Source organism: Argiope bruennichi, chromosome 4, assembly GCF_947563725.1.
Source record: "Argiope bruennichi chromosome 4, qqArgBrue1.1, whole genome shotgun sequence".
In the NCBI taxonomy this organism is placed as follows: domain Eukaryota; kingdom Metazoa; phylum Arthropoda; class Arachnida; order Araneae; family Araneidae; genus Argiope; species Argiope bruennichi.
This window is the reverse complement of record NC_079154.1, coordinates 16,405,938-16,420,289: the sequence shown is the minus strand read 5'-3', so window position 1 is coordinate 16,420,289 and position 14,352 is coordinate 16,405,938.

The following is a 14,352-nucleotide window of genomic DNA, read 5'->3' as shown; positions in this document are numbered from 1 at the left end:
TATCATCCTAATCAAATAGCAAAAGTAACTGAAAGTTTATAAAGACGCTTATCCAAAAATATTGTGATATAACACTTATTAAACATTAGACAATAGAATCGTTTCTTATATCGTTATTTGAATTGAAATCTGATACTTATTGCCAAATATGAAAAAATAAAAGCAAATTAGATTTCATCGTAGTAGCCATTATTCTTAATTTTTTAGGGTTATTAAACTTAGTTAGCTAAGAGAGTACAGTCATGCTGCAAACTGACACGTCTGGAGCAAGAAAAATAATTAATATTCTTAAAATAAATGATATATAAATTTGTTGTTAACAAAATTTAGAAGTGTTATAACTTCCTGACAAAATATTTAATCACTTCATTTCTACAATCCTTCACGTTGTGAATTTCGGTTCTCGAGTTTATCATTCTAAAGTTTAAAAATGGGCTATTCTTCTTTTCAAAAATTAACAATGATAATTTATGTAATTAAAGGGTTAATATACCAAAGAACTTAACTGATGGTTGCTTAGCAAATGTATCCTCAAACATTATTTCGGAGTTCTCTCTGGAGAAGCGTATATAAGGAAAAAAACCATAACATGGGTATTCAAGCAATCAAAGAGACGAAGCTATGTTATATAAGCATCTCGGGCAACTGCCGTAATTTCGTTGATTGGTCGTTTAGGGCCTTTTATTATTGATGGAGTTAAAAATGGTAAGTTATCGATATTACTCGTAGATTTAGATTCAATGTTAATATATCCATGGTGAATGAGGATTTACCACATGGATTCCTTTTATTAATATACCAATATCTAAATAAATATTCTCCATTTCCAGTTCTCTGAAAAACTGTTAATTGACTATAACATTTGACAACATTTTCAGCAATAGCTGGATTCATAAATTGCATTATTTCACTTCTCAAACATAAACGTACGGATAAGATTTAATTTGTACTTTATTTTCGATGAGTTTTATTAATCATAAAAGTGATCTAGAATTCTGTCGAAACAATAAAAGAAAAAAATTCAAAATACATATAATCTACTTAGTAGAAATTTTTCACGTTCCTTCAATCAGAAGGGGAAATTATTTGTTTCATAATGCCGACCGTGTTTTCAATTACGCAGATGATCAGAATTACTTTTTCGTAAAGATCATAGCTTTGGATCAGTGGCAGATTTTTTTAGATTTCTGAAAGTATTGTTCTAGAGCATATAGCAGCCAGATTGTAGTGAGTGACATTAATTAATCTTGTGTAACTCTTTTCCTGAAAAATATCTTGAGAGCGCCTTGATTTACAAATGAATTCAAATAAGACTATTCGCGATGCTGGAAAAAAAGCAAATTTGATCACTATGCGTTTGGAACATTTGATAATAGTATTTTTTATCTTGTCACACTCGTGTGTACAGTTTGGTAAATGTTTAAGTCATGAGTTTTCTATCGGTTAATGTATCGCTCATATATTACTATAGTACACAATCCTTTTAACTACATTCCTACTATTAAATACACCATTCAAAATTGCGCTTAATGACTATAACCTGACTCTTTATATTAATAGAATCTTATAAATCTCTATAAGATAGACTAATAAATTCAAAATTTTTATATTTATGGTAGAAAAAAATTGTTTCTACGCTATTATTTCTAAATAAGATTTTAAATTATTACAGATTTCTTTTTCAAGCTTCAGTCCCTCTCTTTGTTTTTCGTTGATTTTTTTCATAAAAACAGACTTATTTTAAATGATTTAATATTAACAGCAATCAAGTATACACAATAATAGAACTTTCATAGCTAGTTGGGAAGCCTTCAGAATGTTTTAATTCAGTATAATAATTTTTTAAGATAGTGAGAGGTGTTTAAAACGTTTCGTTCTTATTTTGAAATTGAAGGACTATTATTATTTTTATTACATCATATTCCTCTTAAAATTAATTTTAGCAGAATTATTAAGACATTGATCGTATATTGAGATTCATTAGACAATAAAATAATTCATCAATAAATTCAAAGAAGCACCAAAAAAAATATAAGAAGTAACATATTTTACGAGTTGTTAGAAAAACAATTATATTAGTAAAATTATACCTATGATAATTTTAATAAAATAAGACAAAACGATTCTGAATTCCAGACTTTATTAATGTTTCTTATTAGCATTTTTATTTTAGTGTGTTATTACAAGTAATCCGTATAGTCACAATTATTATTTAGAATACACAAATTGGTTGCATTTTTAATTTCTGCTCCATGTGATTTCCCTTCTTCCTACAAGGCGACATTCATGCGTAATTCATCAGAATCAAACATTAATAAGCCATTTCATAATCACTGATATGCATTTAATGGCTGCGTGTACATTTTACAGGGGATAACTCTTCTTTTCAGTAAGATTTGAGTAACTTTTTTGATTTGTGGTAGTGGACACTGAAGGTACAAATAAGGAATTTGTTCACATTCATTCGGAGTTAATGTGTTTAAAATTAAATAAAATATTCAGTCTTAATCAACTTTAAAAAAAATTGCATACCTAAATAACCCTATAAAACCTTCTATCACAGATCTAAAACTTTAAAGTCAAAAACATATTTCATACCTACACAAATTAATCTTTCTCTATTGGGTCCTACTATGCGTGCTAATCTTTCTTTTGTGCTTCGACCATTTGTTGCTAGGTGCTCCCTGAAAGAGCAATGAGGAACTCTCGATTGGAAGATAAATCGCTGCTTCAGAGACACCATCAATCCTCCCTGCTCTGACAGATTCCACCTATTCTGCCTTCAACGACCACTTCCGAGAGAAAAATGGCTTCTAAGTTAACTTCAAGGGAGAATTTTCAGAGGCAAGGAATGCATCAGATGCCAGAAAAATAAACATAAACTGTAAGTAATTCTTACAAGTGAAGTCTATATTTGTTCTTCGTACCGAGTATTACGTGGAATGGTTTTTGTGTTAATTGAGAGTTAACAGAAATGTCAGCTGTTACAAATATATATAGTGGCAACACTTTTGTTTAGCGTTGTTGATGTTATCGAGAAAGTGAATAATACATCTTGTGAAGTTATGGCTGTATATTGTGATGCTATTATTTATTTTCTTTGGTTTGTATCATATGTTTTCAAAAATAAATTTTTAAAATTGATTTTCTATTCATTTGTTGAGGTGATAGAGAATTGAAAACTCGCTTTGATGCATGTTTAAAGTGGTAATAAAAAATTTAATATTTCGGAATACATTTGTGAATTATCAGTTTATATTTAGCACGCAAAAGTTTTGGAAAATAGCATTGGAGAGTAAAATGATATACAAAATATATTTGTAATGATCAATTATGATGTGTATTGAAAATTAAAAAATAGAAAATAATAAAAATCACAATTTAATTAGAGATTAAGATAAAGAATTCTTTTTAAGAACTAAAATAAATAAGACAAAAAAATTGCATTATGTGCACAAGTTTATAAATTAATTAATTTCCAAATCGCAATATACAGAAGAACGATAATAAATGCTAATTTATTATAAAACATAGTATAAATGTTTTAGAATTTCAATCTCATTTATATTATTTTATCTATTTTCGCAGTTTTGTCTGGATTACTATATTTTTGAATAAAAATAACTTTCTATTTTTTAATATCATATAGATCTGCGTATAATGTAACTTTAACTAAACTGCATTCCGCTTGTTTAGCGCTCCTTAAACCATTCGATATACTGAAAGCTTTTATGCAAACATGAGTTAATTTGTCTATACTGGAAATAAAAACAACCTCTTAATAAACATTGAGACATAAACAATTCCTGGTACTTATTTCTGGTTTTTTCTTAAACGGAAATCAAACTTTCGTTTTTATAATAATAGAACAATTGGGAATAGTTAAAAACAAAGTAATAATTCTTTGTGATAATTCAAAATTATAAACTTAGAATGCAAACAAAAAATGTATTTAAAAAATAAGAAAATATAGTATAAATCATATAAGAAAATGTGTATTTTGTATCAGAAAATAAGCAGGAAATTGTTTCAAAATGAACATTTGAAGTGATTCGAAGAGTGTTAAAATTATCAATAAATATTAAATTTTTTTTATATACTTAATAAAATCGAAAAAATTACAAATGCCAAATATCTATAAATTAAAGACGTGAAAATGTTAATACACGCCTCTTGTTTTATCTAAAAGAAGAGAAAATAAATAAACACATTTCGAAAATGTGTATATCATTCAAGCCTTCAGAAATTATTTCTTGCCGCTGATTTTAAGTAATTAAACTTAAATATAACTTTCATTCAAAATTAAAGAAAAAACTAAATTTGCTAAACTACAAAACTAAAAAAAATATAACAAGTAAAAGTTATCTTTAATTTCCGAGGTCTAAAATAACTTGATATTTTCAGAAGCATAAAATCACATGAGATATTTTGAATATTATAGATTGTGAGACAGATACAAGATTACTCAAACGCTGTTCAAAGATGAATTGAATGCAAATATTATGACTTAATTTGATTCAAAATTATTGCATAATAAGGTATATTGAAAAGCTATGTGGATATTCCGAAATTATCAATGTATAGATCCAAGAAATTTTATCCAACATATAGTTTTGGAACTTCATATAATTCAAAAATAAGTCTTTAGATGCAAGGTCTTAGTTTCATATGCAGTTCGTGTTCATATCAAAACATCTTTGGGACTCTGCATTATTTGTTTAAAAGACTTTACATCACTTTCATGTTTTTTGTACGAAATCACTTCTGTCTAAAACTTTTATAAATTATATATATATATATATATATATTATTTCTCCTATCAAATTCTTTTTTCATTCAGATTTTTTTTAAAGATTATTCGATTGAAATTAAAATTATCTCATGGTTCTGAGAATTTATTTATATTAATAAACAATTGTCAAGATATAGTTTGGAATGAAATTTTGAAAGGGTAAAAATTAATTCACTTCTATTTGAGAAAGCAGTTGTTTTTTCATCCTTCTCCGTTTTGAATGCATCTACACTTTTTATGAATATTTCTTGAAAGTTGACATTCTATTTCGATTCTTTGGCAGATTTTATTTTATAAATGGAGATATTTCTAATTCTTGTTTTTAACTATAAATATAAAAAATAAAATCATTTATTAATATTCTATACATTTTTTTAAAATTTTAAATTCAGTAGATAATCTTTTATTTAAGAAAAAATAAAGAAATAAACCTGATAATATATGCATTTTTCTGAAACAGCATGATATACAATTCAAAAAAATATACTTCAAATCTAATCAATTTAATTTCATATGAAAACTTTTGTCAACTAGATACGTATTCAATAATTGCCTATCGTCTTGAAACTGTATTTTTGAAAAACTCTCAAGTATATTACTTCACACAACAATATTATTTTGAACCAGCTCTTCTTTAAAGTTTCCTAGTAATTTATAAATATTATTACCAATGCTCAAATGTTTTATCAATCAACTCAATCACGATTTAAATAATATACATTACAGAAAAAAAGTAAAATAATATCGAAATTAAATTACACGATGTATTTTAACTAAGACCACTCTGAGAGTCCTTCATAGTTCTTTTCTCAAAAACAAATTTTTTTTGCTTTTATACCTTTCAATTCAAAAGCATTGAATTAAACATTACCGAAGTAACTGTTATTTTCAAAAACATTATTAAACTATGTTAAAATATAATTTTCATTAAATGGAAATACCTTTAATTAAATGGAAATAATAAACCCTATTTTATTACTCTCTACTTTTATGTCAAAAAAAATGTCGTCAGTTACATTTTATAATGATTTATGTGATAATCTAAATGAGAGACTTCGAAAGAATTTAATAAAAGTATCTAATAAACTTTCTGATGATATAATTTTTCTTTATATGATTCATGATGTGGAAAAAAATAATTTAATGATTTCATTTATGAGGAAAAGTCAAGAATTTTTTCGGATTGTACATTTATTTTTTCATGTGTAGATAAGCTATATATTTTTTTTCAAAAAAGGTGATTGAAAATTTATAGATGATAAAATTCAGCTAATATATATATAATAACAAATTTAAAAAAATTTTACATTATTCAACTAAAAAAAATCAACAAAATATTCAAAAATGGAAGATAGATGCAATTTTTATAATTACATGTAATTACTTCAAAAATAAAAAGCACCAATGAATAAGAGATAATCAAAAAATGTATTTATTTTTTCATTGAAGATACTGTCATTATCTTCATTTTTTTAATCAATTTACAAAATGGTCTTTTTATATTTAAAGTAAATTTAGAATTTGAAGTCTATTATGATGGTTATAATAAGTTACATTCATTTTAGATAAAAAAAAAAAAATAGTATGAAAGTCTTGCTGCAACTTAGTGTTAGCTTCTTCTAGTAAAACAATAAAATAATATAATTATGTTGATTTGACAGACACAATGCTCACGATTGATTATTGTAAATGTAAAATTCCATATTAAAAAAACGATAAAAATTATAATCTTTGTGTGCTAATTACTTTAAAACTAACACCGTCCTCTGCATTATTATAAATACTACGAACTTTTAAATTTTAATCATGGCGAAACAAAACAAAAAATAAAAAGAACACCTACACGATATCAATATATATTATATATTCTTTGAAAAAAGTTCGATTTTATTTTAATAAGTTTCTACTATTTGGAATTCATAGTAAAAGCAATGTCTTCTTTTTTAACATGCATATTGCATACTTCAATCTACTGAAAAATTCCTAAGCTTAGCTGACTGAGTTGAATTGTTCAAACACTTGTGACCACTTTCCTTTCAAATTTTCGAAAACAGAAAGCTTATGATTCAACTGATAAATCTATTTTTGGATATTATACGGATATTTTGTCGAATTTTGCACTTAAATAAATGGGTTAATCTATTTATTTTAGTACATTATATCACAAAATGATTTCTCTTGTACCGTTAATTAATGAAATGGTACTGAAAAAATAGTTCCATTAAATTCCAGTTTCATTCCAACAATACTTCTATTCCAGTATTTTTAAAAGCAATTTTATCAAAGAATAAAAATTCCATTTTTTCAATATTTTCTACTTTTTTATACTATAATTTTTGATGAATTATTATTAACATAATTAAAAACTTTTAAAAATATCTTTTCAAAGTGATTGCCCAGGTGTTATCACGTGTTGGATTCTAAATTTAACGTAAGTAATCTATTAACCGCCAATTAATTTCTGAAATATTAAAGAGGTATATAATAATCCGAAAAAATTTAACAATTAAATATTTCCGCTTATTTTACAGTTCTAATTAATTAAATTTTAATTGGAAATTAATTAAAGTTTAGTTTAGTTTAATTATATTAATTTTCCGTTTTTAAAGCTATATAATGATTGTTTTGGAATGGGCCTTAGAATTTTGAACTATGATGGAATAACACCATAATTAGTCATAATAGTGTTAATTAATAGGAAGAAGAAGTTTGAAAATTTATTCATAATTAATGTATGCAGTTTTATTTAAAAATAAATCAACTTGTTGCCGCCATCCATTCTTTTGGAACCTTATCAGTTGAAAGAATTGCTTAAAATATTGGAAAATAAAATTATTTATTTACATAGTAATCAGATTTCCTAATTACTGCTAGATTATCCAACGGAAAAGATAATTATTTTTGAAAAGATCATTATAATTTCTACTTTTAAAACGTTTAAGGTCCTCTCTTCTCTAAGAAATGAAACAAAATGCCTTGATAATTTCATGAAAAATCTTCTTTTTGGGCGCAATTGGACAACACAAAGCCTTTCTCTGCTTACAACACACCAGCGTATAATAATCGTTGCAGAGAGGAATGTGAATTTTTTATCATTGCAGAAACCTGTTATGAAACTGGTTTTTACTGTCGAATAAATAAGCAAATAGTTCATAAGCGGTTTTAAAACATTAAATAATAAATAATGTCGTAAATAATAGAAAAAGTCCGACGGTGGTCCATAATTCTTAATCATCCATTTCTGTTCGAGATTAACATTATACGGAAGCATAGTAACTATCCTCTATATGTTACGACACTGAATAAATCATATAAAAAAGTTTTATAAAATGAGAACGTTGATAATAATATATGAAAGAAAGGAACTGGATTTTTCCCTAAGGAATCAATCTTATTACAATTAATAATTTTAAAAAAATTAAATTCACAGTTATATTTGTTTTCACTTTTCTTAAAAAAATGGATTTATTTATACTTAAAGATTTTTAATCTGGCCCAAATTCAGATTTCTAATTAATGCTAAGTAGAAACATGCATTGATGTCATTAATGGAATGTATTGAATACTGCGCTTAAAGATTTCTAATATTCTAAGTTTTAAAGTATTCTTCAGATGTGCATTAGAGAATTAAATATGGGTTTCGGGTTTAAAGTTTAAAAAAAGATTAAACTTCTTTTCATATAAAAGTCTTTTCATTCTTTTAAATTCTTTTTCATGTTAAGTTGAGAGAGGTTATTCTTTATATTTGTGCATTTCTATGTTATCTAAAGTGATTTTTCTTGAAGAAAAGACAAATACTTTAGTATTCTTCCATTTGTTTTTGAACAAATAATTAATATATTTACTCTGTGACTTGACTTAGCTAAGATACAGGAAATCCAGTCATTTCTGATAAATATGATTTGAAATTATAAATATATTTTTAAATATTAATTACAATATCCGAAATTTGTATTGTGTGTTTATTTGATGTGCTTATTTTATCAACATGTAAATATAATTAAAGCGTTTTACGTACTCGCAATTTTACGGAAAATAAGTGACAAAATGGTGAATTCTCTAAGATATTTTATTTTTAAATATTGAAAATGCCAAGACCAATTTTTAAATTAATTCAGCTTAACTTGTCTTAATTATTTATACGTAATTTAGGAAAAAAATATTAAGTTTCCTTATTTTTTAGAAAATATACTTCAAAACTAGAAAGTCACAAAAATTTAATTTAACAACAACAACAATAACAAAAAATAATATGGGGTGAAAATACCTTCATGTCCATATTTTTCATTTCCATGCTTTTTCTTTATTCCGACAGAATATATTCTGCTTAATTACCCGTTTTATAAACATTTAGAAGAAATTCTCTTTCGAAAGTATATTGGCAGAGAATAGAATGTATGTATTATATTTATCTGCCAGTGAAATTCTTTCGAAATAGTATTTAAAAAAACAAACAACGGAAATTATTTGGTGAAGTATAAAATTATGTCTTTTTTTAATAATAAAAAGACATTTCATCCGAAGACATACTAATCCATTTTAGGCTGCCATTTTCAAAACATTACTATGTTATTTATTTTTAATTGCTAATCATTTACGAATCATCCGAAGTATTCTGCGATTTGTTATTTTATTTTCTAAGTTAGGATTGCTATTCCTTTAGAGGAAGAGAAAATAAAATAAATAGCAACCATTGCTCCTAAATATTATTGTCTTTACTTTTGCCATTTTTTCCTCTTAGTTCGGGTCTCTCCTTTCTCACTTTTGCCCTGTACAGACAACTCTTGATTTCAGATACGACGCAACTAAAATACTACACTTGAAGTTTCCCATGGAGTTTTGAAGTGCATTAGGAGGTGTAAAAAAACTTTATACACAGACAATTGGTAAAAAAAGAAGAGCTGTGATTTTCCACTTCATCTCTAGTAGATATGTTTTATTTTGTGATTTTCTTTCGTTGAATTGAAGTTTTTGCTACTATTTTTTGTGGGTTTTTTTCTCAGCAATTCTGAACAAATGTACGAAAATGTTTCTAAGAACAATCACATTGCTCTTGAAGAAGAAATTCGAACACTATTTTTTTTAATCTTGAACAAGTGTTAATCATAATTTAGTACTTAATAATTTCTTTGATAAATCCAATAAATAATTTTGAAATAGATGCACTATGAACAACAACCGTTATTTAGTTATAAACGTTTGAAACGTTTATAACTAAATAAAAGTTTATAAACGTTTGAATAACAAATGTTATTTAGTTATATTTACATCCCGTTTTAAAGCCACACACCATGGGCTGACTTCGTAATTTTGTACCGCTGTCAGATGACGAGGACAACATCTGAACTAGCACCACATTTCCAAACTTCCACATCACACCACACCAGCTGGACGACATTTGACCCAGACGTCACTATACCCGTTTACACGACGGCAGAATCGGATCTCGAAACTGAAACCAACCAATTCCGAATTCGAGATCTTACGATCAGGCTGTCACAGCCTATCAAGACGAGGGATAATTTGAGTTTGAAATATCATTTTAAAACTAGCGAAACTTTATGACAATATGGGTGGTTTGCTATTTAAAATTGAAAAAAAAAATACTATTGTTAGTAATGTGCTTCATTTTGCGGAGGAGTAAAACGATTTATAGCTGGATTTAACCAGCTACAAGGGATTTGCAATTATATCTCATGGAATCCGCGAAAAATGAATTTCCTAACATTTATGAATTAGAAGGGCCAGCGCGAATTGTGTATTGCAGAATATTTGTGCACATCAGAAAAAAATTTAATTTATAATTTTGGCATTAATATACTTCTAATCTTTAGTAAATTAATTGTACTGAAAATGCATTTCATTTTTAATCGCTATAAATTATCTCATCTTTCTTATGCTATTTTTTTAATTGTAACCATATCTTAAAATAGTTAAAAATCCATGTCTTTTATAAATAAAAAGATATAGATGTCAAAAAAATCATAAACAGCAAACGAATGAGAATGAAAAATTCGACATTATATTAGATTTTTTTTTAAATTTCTAATTCCAAAAAAAAAACAAAAAAACATGCATATCTGTACTAAGTGCAATGATCTGCACTTTAGGATAAGGCATTAGCAGAAGGAATTATTTACAAATATTCCGTACACGGAACATCAGTTCAGGAAAATATATCATTTTAAATCTTTCAGTTATATGTCATTATAATCATAAATAATTTCTACTCCTTCATAAATAATTATGGTCAATGATCATATGCCATTCACAAATATTCCAGAATTGCATTTACATTTTCTGGATTTTTCATTTCATATAGAATTAAAGGGATAATTTTTGAAAAAGCCTGCAAAGCATGAACCAACTACCATATTTCAAAATTCGTGGCTTGTTGCATGGAATCAATTCCATCTGCCGGCAACATTAACCATTTGTTAATCTGCCATTTTGCATGCATTTAAATGCAAAAATTCGTGAATAAAATTACTTAAATCAATGAAATTATTTAATTTATTCAATCAAATATTTACTTAATGCTGAATGAATTATTTAAATCTTTTAAATGTTATGACTATTGTCACGGTTTGACATCGAATCAGATAATATTCTTATTCAGATACTTTCATTAAAGACCCTGCTTTCGATTTCTTGGATGAAAGGGCATTTGTTTATGGCGTAAATATAAAACTCAAAGCCATTCTCAAAAGTAAAACACAACCTCTTTTAATGAATTCCAAACTACATATACATCTTTTTTAACACCGTTGCCATTCGGAACAAAACAAAAGCTGAAACATAGACAATATTAATAGATATAGAGAATCAACGCGACAACTATATCTGTAGTTCCATATCCATTTTTTTTTCTTTTAACAAAAAGATGTTCAAAATACCAATTCGCACGATATATTCAGAAAAATTGTTAGATTAACGCCGTGTATTTCGCGACTATTGTTCGTTATAGCGCCATGCAAGACATTTGTGGTCTAATTTGATGTCTACATTTTTATGCCCGGTGGGATCAGACCTCAATTAATGCTAGCAAGTTTACGGGAGACTAGTTCAGTTGGTTTTAGATTAGAAGGGAACTTTATATGATTCATTCCTATAGGGATGGAATGAACAGTTAATAAAAACAATATTTGATTAATTATAAATTTGGTAAAATGTGTCATTTATTAGATGAATGAAAACATATTTAGCACCGTTATTAGAAAGGTTATTTACACAAAACATCATAAATGAATCCAATGCATTAGTTGCGTTATTGCTTTACTATCTTATATTAACTCATTTTTTAAGGCAGCGACACCTCAATTCACTCTCCCGCAATTTCCGACGCCCTGATAACAGATCCCTAAGACTGGAAATACGTATATTTCCTGCGCTGTTAGCTTGGCACACTGAGCCTTTATGAGGCGCAGAAATAGAAATAAATATCTAAAAAAGAAAGAAAAGAAGAAAGCCCTTTTTGCTTCTGTATAAAAGACGCGTTGATGCGATAAAAATGGGTGAAAGAAAGCTTTTTCTCTGAGAAAATGCTGTGCAAGGAATTCCCTGAAGGGAAGCAGCACACACCTCAGTCTTGGTTAGGAAGTGCAATAATTCTGTAGAATAGCCCTCGTTTCAAATCTTATTTTACTTCCGTTTTGTGCTATTCCTAGCCGCTTTCTTGCCTTATTGGCTATCGAAGCTGTTTTTAGTCCCCCAGTCTTGTTTTTTTAACGTTGTTTGTCATATCTTTCATCTACATTTACAGAATACAGGCAATAGGGTATTTTTGGGGAATAGATAATATATTATGTTCACTATCATGTCTAATATCCCGAATATGAAGCATCGTTTGATAGTACAAAAAATATTCAAAATCATAAATGAAGTCAATGAAATGGAAATACAGAAATTTAAAATAATTTGGTTATTCAGTTTATAATCTATTTTTAAAAATAAATTTATAAGAGCGATATAAATATAAAATAATAAGGGATTTTAATGTATCCAAAAATGTAATATTTGAAAAAATAATTCAAAATGTTAAGTGTGCAATTATTATGGTTTATCCTCTTTGTAAGGTTTAAAAAAATTATTAGTTGAATGACTATAGTATAGAAAAACTTCTCAAATATTCTTTGAAGTACTGAATGAATAAGCCAAGCTCATATAAGTTCATTTAATTAAATAGTCATATAAAGGCATAATTTCAGTGATTTTGCGCTTTTTATTTTTTCGTATAAGTAGTTTAGAGTAAGTATAGAAATTATCAAAAAGAATTCGAATTCGAGATTTTAGCAAATCACCGAGTTTTAAACCTCACTGAGTTGGAAAAAACCATTTTTATAAAATGCCCGTCTGTCTATTTGTGACAAAATAACTCAAAAACGCTGTAAGCTACACAATTTAATTTTGTATAAAATCTTTGCACCAAATTTGCAGATTTCTGTCAAATTTTGAGTAAAATCTGTTCAGAGAATGTCCGTCTGTCCAGCTGTTGGAATATAAGTTAATACGATCATTACAAAACGACTAGAGCTAGATAAATAACATTAGACACACAGATTTAGCATCTGCAGTGTTGGCACCTAACAAGTTTTGAGTCAAATCCAGCTGTTGTTTGACTGTCTATCGGTCTGTACTTTAAGAAATATGTAAAAACTATAATAAGAAAAGTGAGTAACTTGAATAGATCAAATTTGGTATGAAATTGTTTGACTACAAGTGAAGTTCTGTGAGAAAATTTCGTAACAATCGGGGTGATTGTGAGAAATTTTAATAACACATTTGTGTAACAATTCTATTTTTAGATACTATTAACGCATGCCAGGAATTAATCGTAAAAAAAAGCCAAAGATGACATGGGAGTTTCAGTAAAAATGCTAAATTCACGCCAAAAGTTAATATTTCGTAACTTTTGCACGCCAGTGCTAAGTAAGGCGTCCACTGATATGATGATTTTATTAGAGAGTATGTGAGAAGGTTTTTGGAAGATCACTCGCGGCTTGTTATCCCATACCATTTTTTACAAAATTCAATCAATCTGAAATGTCCAATAATATTGTTGACGGTGTTATGATGCTGTATGGCATTCAGAGTAACATATAACGATACGATATTCAGAATATGGAACTTCCCGAAACGGAACCTATTTTATTAGCAGCTAGAAATTTCCTATTTCGAGATAAAAAAAATTACAAAATATAATTATATGAATGAATTAAAAAGCAGAAATTTTCAGTTCTCAACTTATTATTAATTAATAGAACTGTTGAAGAATCATTTAGTAATTATTATCATTGTTACAGATATAAAATTTCAACAAATTAATCAATTAAATCAAAAATAAATTCTAAAGAATGTAAAATAGTATAAATATTATAAAATACACGTTAGTGCATAAAATTTCAGAACACTAGAGCATGTGGAAGTTAGGGAGAAATCAGTCTCATGATATCTTTACAAACATGAAGCAAATCAAGTTACATAAATTATCTAGGGTGTATATTTTATCATTGTGTTTTTAACATTCCCTTATATTTGATAAAAAACAATACTGGATTTTA